The 11,021-nt window shown below is 39.6% G+C and overlaps 1 protein-coding gene and 1 long non-coding RNA gene across 20 annotated transcripts in view; one reads left to right on the top strand and one right to left on the bottom strand.

Annotated features, from left to right (window-relative positions):
- The window catches only part of dync1i1a (dynein cytoplasmic 1 intermediate chain 1a), a 55,381-nt gene that overhangs the window by 36,487 nt on the left and 7,873 nt on the right, over positions 1–11,021 (bottom strand). The gene's annotated exons all lie outside the window — the stretch shown is intronic.
- LOC116701811 (uncharacterized) overlaps positions 1–11,021 on the top strand; it is a 25,555-nt gene that overhangs the window by 9,217 nt on the left and 5,317 nt on the right. The window lies entirely within an intron of this gene.

Below are 11,021 nucleotides of genomic sequence, written 5' to 3'. Positions count from 1 at the left end.
GACCCCTCTTGTCTGTGAAAGGTGCTAAATAAGTAAAGTTTACTTACTTACTTACTTACTTACTTAATATTATGTTTTCTGTTGTTTGCATCTTTTATGCTTTTAAAAACCAACAGAAATGAAATAGTTCAAGTCAGAGTAATGAGCTGATCTGTTTGTGGAATAAAGAAAACATAGTCTTAATGAAGGCTGATACACTGCTGAGAAATTCATTAACTTAAACATCTTGTATTATTTCACAGTAGGCAGCTACTACCGAGCATGTAGAGAGTTTTAAATACACTGACAGCATATAAAAGATACACGCTGTCTTCTGCTCCCCTTTGGCTAGTGCATAAAGCACAATGGCATGGTGTGTCACGGCAATAAGTTAGCATGTTTTCTGTTTGGTAAGGATCAAAGTCTTAGCTGACCTTATATTCTGAACTCAATCCACAGTAAGTGCTAGTGTGCTGAAATGTCTAAGCGCATGCTTGGAGTGGTTGGCGTAGTTATCAAAGAGCTGCGGGTGTGTGTGTGTGTGTAGAGGGGAGGATGAGACCAAGCCCCAAGTTTGTCATCGACTACATTATGGGGGCAGAGGCGCAGACTAATTATAGCAGTATGGAGGTGACTGCTAAACTGAGTCACGCATAATCAAAGTTGACATAACTCATAATTTTTTTATAGATTTCTAGCGTACTGATCATAAAGAAAGAGAGATACTGATATCATAGAGAAGAGGCGGTGGAAACAGGTAGAGGGACACTAAAGAGAAATATAGCAGAATTTTAGGGGATCCCGCACACTGTGAATAACCCTACAACATTACATGCATGCACACACAAACTCACGCGCACGCACACACACACACAGTTCGCGGGGGTTCTGAGAGGTTGGCTGTTGAGAAGACCACAACACAAGTACTATGCAGAGGAGTAGGAGGAGGCTGACATGACTTGAAAGGCTCCTCTAATGTGGCCCTGGCACGACACACACACACACACACACATATGCATTAACTTCACTGAGAACAGCTCTTATTGTTAGAGACAGACACAACACACACACACACACACACACACACACACACACACACACACTACATCCACTTCACCTCTGCATATATTACAAATGACCTGAGGCATCAGGGGAATTTTCTCACTTTAATTTGTTCCACCTCCAGTAATATAATCCTTGTTATCCATAAGATTTATCTACCCACAATGATTTTATACGACTGAAATAATAATATACTGTAGGTCAAAGCAAAATGACGCAATTCTAAATCAAGTGTGATATGACAAGCCTACGGGCAGTTTCTCTTGCCACACGGGCAATTATTTTTAACATGAACATTTTTTTTAAAGATATTAATCTATAGAATGATTCCGTACAAATCTAGAAAATTATATAAAATCTACACTAAATGCATACAGCAAACAGTAACATTGTGAATACAGTACTCTGGCTCTTCTTCATCACACCAGTTTTCATCATGACCTACTTTGATTATAAACCCAGAGATTAAAATACTGATCTATCTTACTTTCAATGCTTTAGACCAATGAACCTAAGACAGGTCACTAAGTTTTGTTAATAAACAGCTGGACTCACACAAAACTCTTGTTCTGAACGCAGAGAAACACTGCCACCATTTTAGGGACCTCTTTTAGTCTGGTTGGACAGCAAATTGATGGTTAGAGCCAGCCGTGGAGTCGAACAGATCATTTTCTGAGAGTTGAGAGGTCAAGAATCTCATTGATCTGTTGATGGTCAAGACAGACAGAACAGACTGTAGAGAAAAGTGTAACAAAATGGCATAAACTGAGCATTGCAACTTCTTGCAAGTACATTGTATTCCAGAGAAATAACACCACTTAAGACACATACAAAGTCAGTCAAATGTGACTAATATTTTTTTTCACCATAGAGAGGCCCAGGATTTAAAAGACAAAAAATTGTAAAAGACAAAGTGACAACTCATAATCCTCTAAACCCTTTTACTTCAATTTGTTAATTTCTTTCAGTTTATTTGCCTTTCCATTTGTTTTTAATAGAAAATAATGCTTTCTCTTCACTATGGTTCATCAAGTCATGATTGCCACAGTAGGGGTAAAAGTATTCAACGCATACACGCACATTAGCAGCCAGACCTGGTGTAGAATTGGTGAGAGTAAAACCCGCAGGATGATTTAGATTAATTCATCTCTTCACCACACTTCCTCACACTGATCAAACATTGTGTATGTGTGTGTGTGTGTGTGTGTGTGTTTGTGTGTATTCAAGTCCACCGTATGCACACATGCATGCCCTCACATAATCAGCTTTCATTAATGCAGCCCATTCAGGTCTTTGGGGGTCTGCGGCTAACTCTGCTGTGTGCTGCGGGTTCAGTCTGAGTAGATTCTCTCCCCATCTCCTTCTCTTTTTCAGCGCCCTCCCACTCTCTCTCTGTTTCACCCCCCTTCTCCTTCTAGCAGTGCCACCCAGGCTTGGCCCCGACCCAGACCCACATCTTTAAACTGAGCCATCATGCCACGCCACGCCATGCTCTGTGCCCGGCCACAAGACCCTGATTAAAACCCATGACTTCAAACTTTCCAAACTGTCAAAAACCCAGTCAGAGAGAGAGAGAGAGACAGACCAACAGTCTTACATAAAATCACCGCTGTGGCATCGACTCACTTTTCAACGCGTCATCTGAGCTGGGATTTGTGTCACTCAGATATAGGGCTGTGTGTATGTGTGTTTGGGAGTGTGTGTGGCTCAGATGGTGATTGGAGGTCTGTGTTTGCCACTTGGATGACGATGGTGTTTCATTTTGTTTTAATGAGAGACGGACGGACTGATGTTTTTATAGGCCTGCTAAAGGTTGATGCTGGGGTTGAATACTTCTGATTTGTACTAAAATAGACAAACATATTCACAGCAACACTGTCAAATAAATATCTAGACCTATATAATGAGTCAAAGAAAGCACAGTCTTCAAATCTAATATGTCAATTAAATTAAGACTTTAAAAGTCAACATGTTTCAGATTAATTGTAAAACTGTTATTTTATGATACCATAATTTAATTTTAGCTGATACTAATTTATAATAAAAAATCTCTGACACGTCTTGTTTGCGAGAAAGAGGGAGCCCTCAAGAACATGTGCCAAGAGTGCTCCCTGCTGGAGAGTTGCCGAATAGCATGCCACACTCCAAACAGACAAGCAGAATTGTTTTCAAATTTTACTTCAATCAACTGTCAAGCTATAAGCTATGATAATGTCCCGGAAATGTAAACAAGAAACAAAAGTGACCTGTTTTGAAAGCCTGTGAAATCTGATCACCAGGGTGGCCTGAAGCACAATTAAAAAACAAAATTAGGTAGTTTCAACCTAGTTCATTTGGACTTGACAAATAATACGTGGGATTAATGTTTGAATTACTGTGTTAAAAGGTTTGGTGCCATTTCTAAAAGAAACAGTCAAAAGGCTCAATTATGCTTAACAAAGGGTTAAAAAAAACATCAAACTAAAATGAAGCATGCAGCGCTATGAGCTGCAGGCTAGCTGTGGCAGTGAACCGCTACCCTCTCAAATGAAAATCCCTGGAGAGTCGAAGGGTTCTCGTAGTACAAGCGAGACCACCCAGGCGAACGTTCAAGACACACTGTTTTTTTACACACGTATAAAAAATGCAACAAGGAGGGGGAAGGGTGGGGCACACATGTCAAAAAGTCAAGTTCAATGAGATGCAAGCGAAAACGGGAAAAAAGAAAACATTTGAAAAAAGAAAAAAGGACACATGAAACTGTATTCCTACTCATCTAAAGCACTCATCAGATGGCAAATATTATTTTGGATGATGGCCATTTTGCTTAAGAGAGAGAGAGAGAGAGCCAGAGGGAGGAAGATGAAGAAGGGATTCATGTAACTTATTATCCAGTGGTCATAGGGGAAAATTGCAATCATCTGTGACTCACTTGGAATACCTTACGCACTGTGAAATACATTATTTTTCTCTAATATCAAGAGGTTTTCGGGGTTTTAATGCCATGGCCATTTTGACAGAAACCGCTTGGGACCCTAAATCAATTTGGTAAGGGAAACAGGAGTGAAGGCTTTGCCCTTTCGAGGGCGATGACGATGAAAGTAAAATTCAGAATTGTTTCATGAGGAGAGAAAGTGAGAAGCGTTGGTCGATTATGTGCGTCTGCAGGGGAAAGACAAGGGGAGATCATAATTGCAAAACCCAAGTCTGATCTGAACTATCAGGTTGTGTGTGCAGCATGTGTGTGAACATGGTATAAAATAGTATCACTAGAAGCGGCTACCTCAAGGCAATCACTTGTCCACATTTCCAGAAGTCACCAAACATAAAAAGGCAATTCTAAAATGTACTTTCAATAAGAAATGCAGAGTAAAACAACTAAGTACATTTTGTTCAGAGTCCTCTGGGTACTCTCCCTGTGGTTATTCTCTATTTGCCTTGAATATTGCCCTTAGAAAACATTCACAGTTCAGTCTGTTGTAGCCGCCTGACTGAAACAACAACAATGTATGAGACAAGCACTTCCATATGTTGCTGCATGCATCCACACATACTGCATATGTACATACACAGACACATACAGGAACATGAACAGCGCAAAGCACATACTCATGCAACCTCACTTGTCCCTCGAGGACCTTAAAGACCGCCCACAAACCCCTCAGTCATGTCGGTTTTGTATGTAATGGGAGTGTGTTACATTCACTGTTTTTATTTAAATGCGTTGTTGCTTCACTAGGTTGTAGAAAGTGCCAAAGACAGGCACAAGATAAATTTAATGAGGGAACTTAAAAGACCTCAGCCTGCTGCCCAAGACAGTAATATTTTCCCTCCTGATTATGTCGTGCAGGAGAAACAAGACAAAACAAAACAGCTACAATCAATCATTACTTTACATGGCAACTGCTGATAAGCTGTCATTAAGCTGTTTACACAACCCTACATTTTATGTGGTTACTGTATTGAATACATTGTTAACTGTCACCCACTACACTCTCACAACTTTAAAACACTTCTTTAAAATATTTGTCAGGTCACAGTGCATATCCTCTGACTTGTTTATCGATTAAACTCAAATAATTTTGCAAGTGTCAACTTTCAACATTTGACACAGAAATATTTTGATAAATAAAAAGTATTAAAGGGATAGTTCTGATATTGTGTGGGTTGTGTCAGTTACTTATCAATAGTCAGTGTATTAGTAGATGGACGTTGGTGTTTTAAAGGGTTAGTTTGGATTTACCAAAGTCACACAAAAAACAAACTAAGCGATCAAGGCAGCGGTTGAGCAGAAACTCCTGTGTCCTGCAGGGTAAAATTACTGTTTTGGTCAAAGGGGTCTGGTGGTTTTGAAAAGAGCAAAGATGGATATAACAACTTTGGTTCCCCATCACAAAGGGCTGCCTGATTGCAACTCAAAAAAAATGAAAATATTCTAAATATAGCATACAATTGAATCGATATTGACTTTTTTAGGTTGGTCTTTTTTTTTAGCTGGCCAGAATATATTTTGCTGCTGCCCGCGTCCACAGCAGTACATAGCTTAGCCTCTGTGTCGGTTCTCCTGCCTGCTTATCCAAACCGTGGGTGTACCGACCGCCATATACTGTATGTTATACACTGACTATGGCTAAGCACCTCATTCAACCCCACTTAAAAAAATCTGAATTCCCTTTTAAGTTTTATACCCGTAGGCACATCAGACAAACTTATACGTGTAATAGAAACGCTTCATTGACCTAGTGATACAAACTATTAAACTCATGAAGAAATGAGTTTCAGATGGATTCCAATACTTTTTGATGCCAATTTAAAAACAAGCCATATTGGATTGAATCCTTAAGGGCCTTTGGTGTACAACTGTAGATAATTACTTATCAGTTCAGGACCCGTTGAACAACGTGTATTATCTTTAGTAATATATTTAGAAGTTTGTGGAAAACATGAAGAAAAACTCTCTTATTGGACCGATGTGGTCCAATAGTCAGGATCTTTTCATAAATTTGGCGTTTGGTTTCTTAGCTACTCTATTATAGGATTATGTAGAGCTCAGGTGACGTTTGTGTGTGTGGCCACTTTGCCAGTGTGTATGTGGGCTTCTGTGTACATTTCTGGTGGTGTGTGCATGCTTGTTTATTCTCATGTAAGTTGGTCTGCACACGTGTGTTTACATTTATGAATCTGTATGCTTCTATGTATGTGTGCGAGTACACTCACAAAATGGGTTTTCTCTTGCAATTAGAGGCCATTACCAGTCCACCACATGTCAAAAGAAAGCCACTTATTGCAGCAAATATACTTAAGGAGTGAATTACTGACCAACTATATACTCAAGCTGTACAGACCCTGAAAACTAATGGGCCAGAAAATACTAGAGGGGGAGAGAGAGAGGGCCATGCATGCATACTTTTGCGTACGAATGCACGGAGATTAACACATAAACGAGCTTGACCCCAAGAACTTTTACCGCTAAGAAGGGGATTTCTTTCTTGTTCTTCCTCCTCCACTCCTCTGTTTTTTTCTCTGACATTTATCTTTTACATTCTCTCGTTTAATACCTCCAAAACAAAGGAGATGTCAATTGATTTTAGAAAAGCACAGTCCCCTAAACCCACTGTTATACATGGGGATCCTTTAGATACTGTCACAGAGTATAAGTATAATAACCTCAGCATGGTGCTCAACCACAAACTTAAATGGGACATTTGGACTGACAGATTTGGACTGACAGATTATATACTAAGTCCCAACAAATAATGTTCTTTCTAAGGAAACTGTTGTTTTGTCAGCAGCAGTATACTTCAATTTATATTTTATTGTGCTTTCCTTGAAAGTGTTCTTCCCTTTGGCATCATCTGTTGGTTTGGCAACGCCACTGAAGCACAGAAAAAGTACATTAGAAAAAGTACATTAGAAAAATAATAACAACCAGTAAACTATCAGGTATTCCATTCCCAAGTATGGAAAGTATATATAAAAACAAAACACTAAGAAATGCAAACAGCATTGTGGGTAATCAGAAGCACCCCCTTCCCTCCTTATTTGCACTGCTGTCTTCAGGACAACAATACTGTGCTCCTCTGTTTACAAAAAATAGATCCAAGATCTCTTTTGTTCCACAGGCTATCAAACGCCTTAATAATGAAGGTCCTGCACAGTAATAACGTCTCTCTTATTTTCCAGCTGGTCTGGAAACCAGTTCCCCCCATGTGCCTGAGTGCTCTGGTGTATAAGTAGTGATGTCTACATGTTATGGTTTTCTTTGTCTTGTTTGTCTTAATGTTGTTTAAAAATGCCATGTGATGTTATTTCTGCTGCAACCTAATCTCCACATGGGGACAATAAACATGAACAACAACAACAACAATTCTCTCTTCCCTTCATTTTGTCTTTATTTTTTTGCCTACCATTTCACTGACGTATAATGGATCATTTAAGGCTCCACTAAGAGAAACCAATTAACTACAAACTGGGTTAGACTACACCCATGCCAACCTGCACACATATATACGTGCACAAGCACATGCACAAAATGCCTGCAATCCCCTTGACCGTTCCTGCTCTTGCCAACATCTCAAGCAAGCAAGCAAGCACACAAACACACACACACACACACACACTCACAGATAGTTATCTTTAGATTGGCATCAGTAAAGTAAAAGAGCGTATTTTTCACAGTACTGAAATTCACTCTGTTCGTGGCCAAGAGCGATTGGCCAGTCCAGAGGCGGGATACAGGGAGAAATAAAGAGAGAGAAATGAAGGTTGTCCACATTTTGTCTGTGAAAATGTGAAATCTCACCCCTCTTCTTTAAAATATTTCTATTTAACACAGGGGAATGTTTTCCTGTTTTCCCGCAGTGCTGTGGAGGAAGGTCTGGCAATGCAAGACTACAGGCATAGTGTCTATAATGTGACTATAGGTATTAAATGATCTAAATAGATCTGTAGTGGTCCCAGTAATAGTTGTTTGTTGTTTTACAGAAGTAGTTACAGGACATGTTCAACATACATACAGTACAGTACATAGTACATACAGTCATCAAAAGTTTATGTTTACATCCATTATTTTGATTGAGAGACCCCTAGTGGCAGAAAATTCTCGGTTTAAAACGGTTGAAACGGGTGACAGTTACAACAACCATGCGTTTAGGAAGTTAATCAGCTGATTGATGGATGAAAGTGGCGGTAAAAGCCTGTGGTTGTAAGGCTAGTCCTAAAATATAGTTAGTTTCAGTGTTTATTTATATTAGATTCTGTTTTGGATGAAAAGCACAGTAAATTTGAAACACAAGCCACTTCTCTTTCTTAAGAATATGTCAACATGGTTAGGAAGAGATAGAGGCATGAAACACCAGCTACCCAACACACACTTTGTTTGACCTGAGGTTAGGTTACTATCACACACCACATTAGACGTTACTTTATTTCCCTGCTATGTCGTTAGACAAAGGGTCCATCCCTTACTACAAGCCGGGCCATTCATTCCCATTAGGATAGCGGTAAATAGCTGGAGCCAACCGTGACTGGGGCTAATCCGATTGCCTGACACAATGGACGTTCATGACAGACAGATCAGTGAGCAGCCAATGGGAAAAGGAACCTACATAGACAGCTACACATCACGATTATAGGAAGGCCATTGGTCACGGAAATGAAAAGCCATATCATTAACTAGTTTAAATGAGAGTCACACACACAAACTCCATGGGAGTTTTAAAACACAAACTCTGTACAACTATACAATTTAATAAAGCTGTATTCAACACACCCACTCCTACAAAGCATTATCATGTCACACACACACACACACACACACACACAATTAGCCACCTAAGGGCAGATATGAGAACTGTGGAGGTCAGGAGTTCATGAAGACAAGAAGTCATGAGAGAATTGCTGATTCATCTGTCAGTTATTTTCAGTGGTCACATTTAGACTAAACTTCTCCTTCCTTTCTCACACACACTTGATGTTAATATTACAGTTTTGATACAAAAACACCTTCTACATTAAGGAGTATTCAGTAAGTTCAGGACCTTCCAACAATTTATAGATAACAATGAATCTAGTCATACAGATCATATCTAGAAACTTTTAAAAATTAATAGAAGCCATAGGATGTGATCTTTTTTATAAAATACAAATCCTTTTTGGAAATCTTTCTTTTCAGTTTGGCAGGCCAGTACAGTCCAACCAGGATCAGTTTGCTAACCTTGAGACATACTGAATTAATGTTAAAATGATCCTGAAACACAACAAACTAACACAATTTAACACACACACACTGACAACCACACAACAAACAGATATAGAAATCCAAACAACTAGAGGTCCTTCCTAGAGATTACCACAGCCCTGGGACACACCACCATCATTAAGACAACAGATTTACCCTTCCGCTCATTCCTCTTGAGCAGCCAGCTGGCTTTCTCCACTAAATCTCTCTTCTCACTCTAAAATATATGTTTTAACATAACACAGAGCTAGCATTAGTTTTTTTCCAGAACATTTTGGCCCAGCTCAGAGCCAGAGGGCAGAGAGGAAAGGGAGAAAAAAAGACTAAGAATGTTTAAGAAAGAAAGAAATGAAGACAGCACTGGGTTGGGTGTAAGTAGCCATACTGTAAAAGAATGAAACGGGTGATTAGCATTAAAACTAAGGTAGTTTATGGTTTATGGTAGTTTACTTGCATTATTTAGATTTGGCTATTGGTTAAATCATTTCAAATTGAGGTTGTATTAGGTGGAAAAAGAGAGGGACTTCTTAATACTGTATTAATGTAAAGAGTAAAGTTATTGGTCTGATAAATACAAATAGTGAAATTGAATACATTTTTGCATATATGCATACTAAGTTCCAAACTAAAACCACTCAGAATGACCCTAGGCCCTTCCAAGTCAATCCTCATACAGCCATTAGCTACTCTAATGGCTGTTTTGTCCTAAAGGGGACTTAGGTGTCCAACCTTACAGTAAACTGGAAATTGTTTATTGTTTTGCATCCCTAGACAAATCCACTGAGGATTAGCATCCAATATTTTCAAGTGGCTACAGTTATAAATAACCTATTTTTTAACAACAAAAATGTAGAGATTTAATAGAAATCTTTGACCGGCAGTTTTAGCTGGCTGGGAAGACAAAAACAGAGACAGAAAATGTCAAATCGTGGCCTAAATAAATATGTACACAACCTGTAGCTGCAACCTGAAAAAGAGATTTGGGTTGTTTTGTGCATGTAAGTTTCAGTAATTAACAAAATGGAACTGGCCTGAACAAACACAAAGCCAGAAGTGCAGGCAGGTGCTCTACCATCAGCCTCTTTTCCTCTTTTCTCCAGACACACAAGCTTTGTGGTAGTCTGCAAAAGGGTCTCCTAAGGCCAGGGTCACCTCCCTGTAGACCACCACTGCTCTGCTCTGGCTTCCAGATGTTCGTACACACACACACGCAACACACACACACACACACACACACACACACACACACACACACACACACATACACACACACACACACACACACACACATAGAAAATGTTGTTGGAAGCTGAAAACAAACAAACCTAAATGGACCGACACTTGTTTACATGAATACACAGACTACTTGAACTTTGACAGCATGTAGGTAACTGATAACATTTGACCAGTCCTTGTATGTGCAAGCAGACTTGGCCAAAACACTTTATTCAGATTCTGGTGTGTGTGTCTATGTGTGTGTGCACATGCATGTGCATGTCTCCCAGCACAGTGCACAGACATGTGAATCAGTGCATGTGCACTTGTTGAATAAATGATCTATTCCTGGGTTTGTCAAAGAAATGGGGGGAGGTGAGGTGGGCCGTTTGGATGCTGATGAGGACAGACGTGTATGTATGTGCGTGGTGGTTTACTGGTGGAGGAGGGCAGTGGAATCCACACCAGACCATCTATTATAATGACAGGAAGCAGGAAGTACAACCCCTTCACAGTCACATGGCTGCCAGCTGTCTTGGCAACTACA

Source organism: Etheostoma spectabile, chromosome 14, assembly GCF_008692095.1.
Source record: "Etheostoma spectabile isolate EspeVRDwgs_2016 chromosome 14, UIUC_Espe_1.0, whole genome shotgun sequence".
NCBI lineage: Eukaryota > Metazoa > Chordata > Actinopteri > Perciformes > Percidae > Etheostoma > Etheostoma spectabile.
This window is presented reverse-complemented; position numbering and strand designations above follow the sequence as displayed.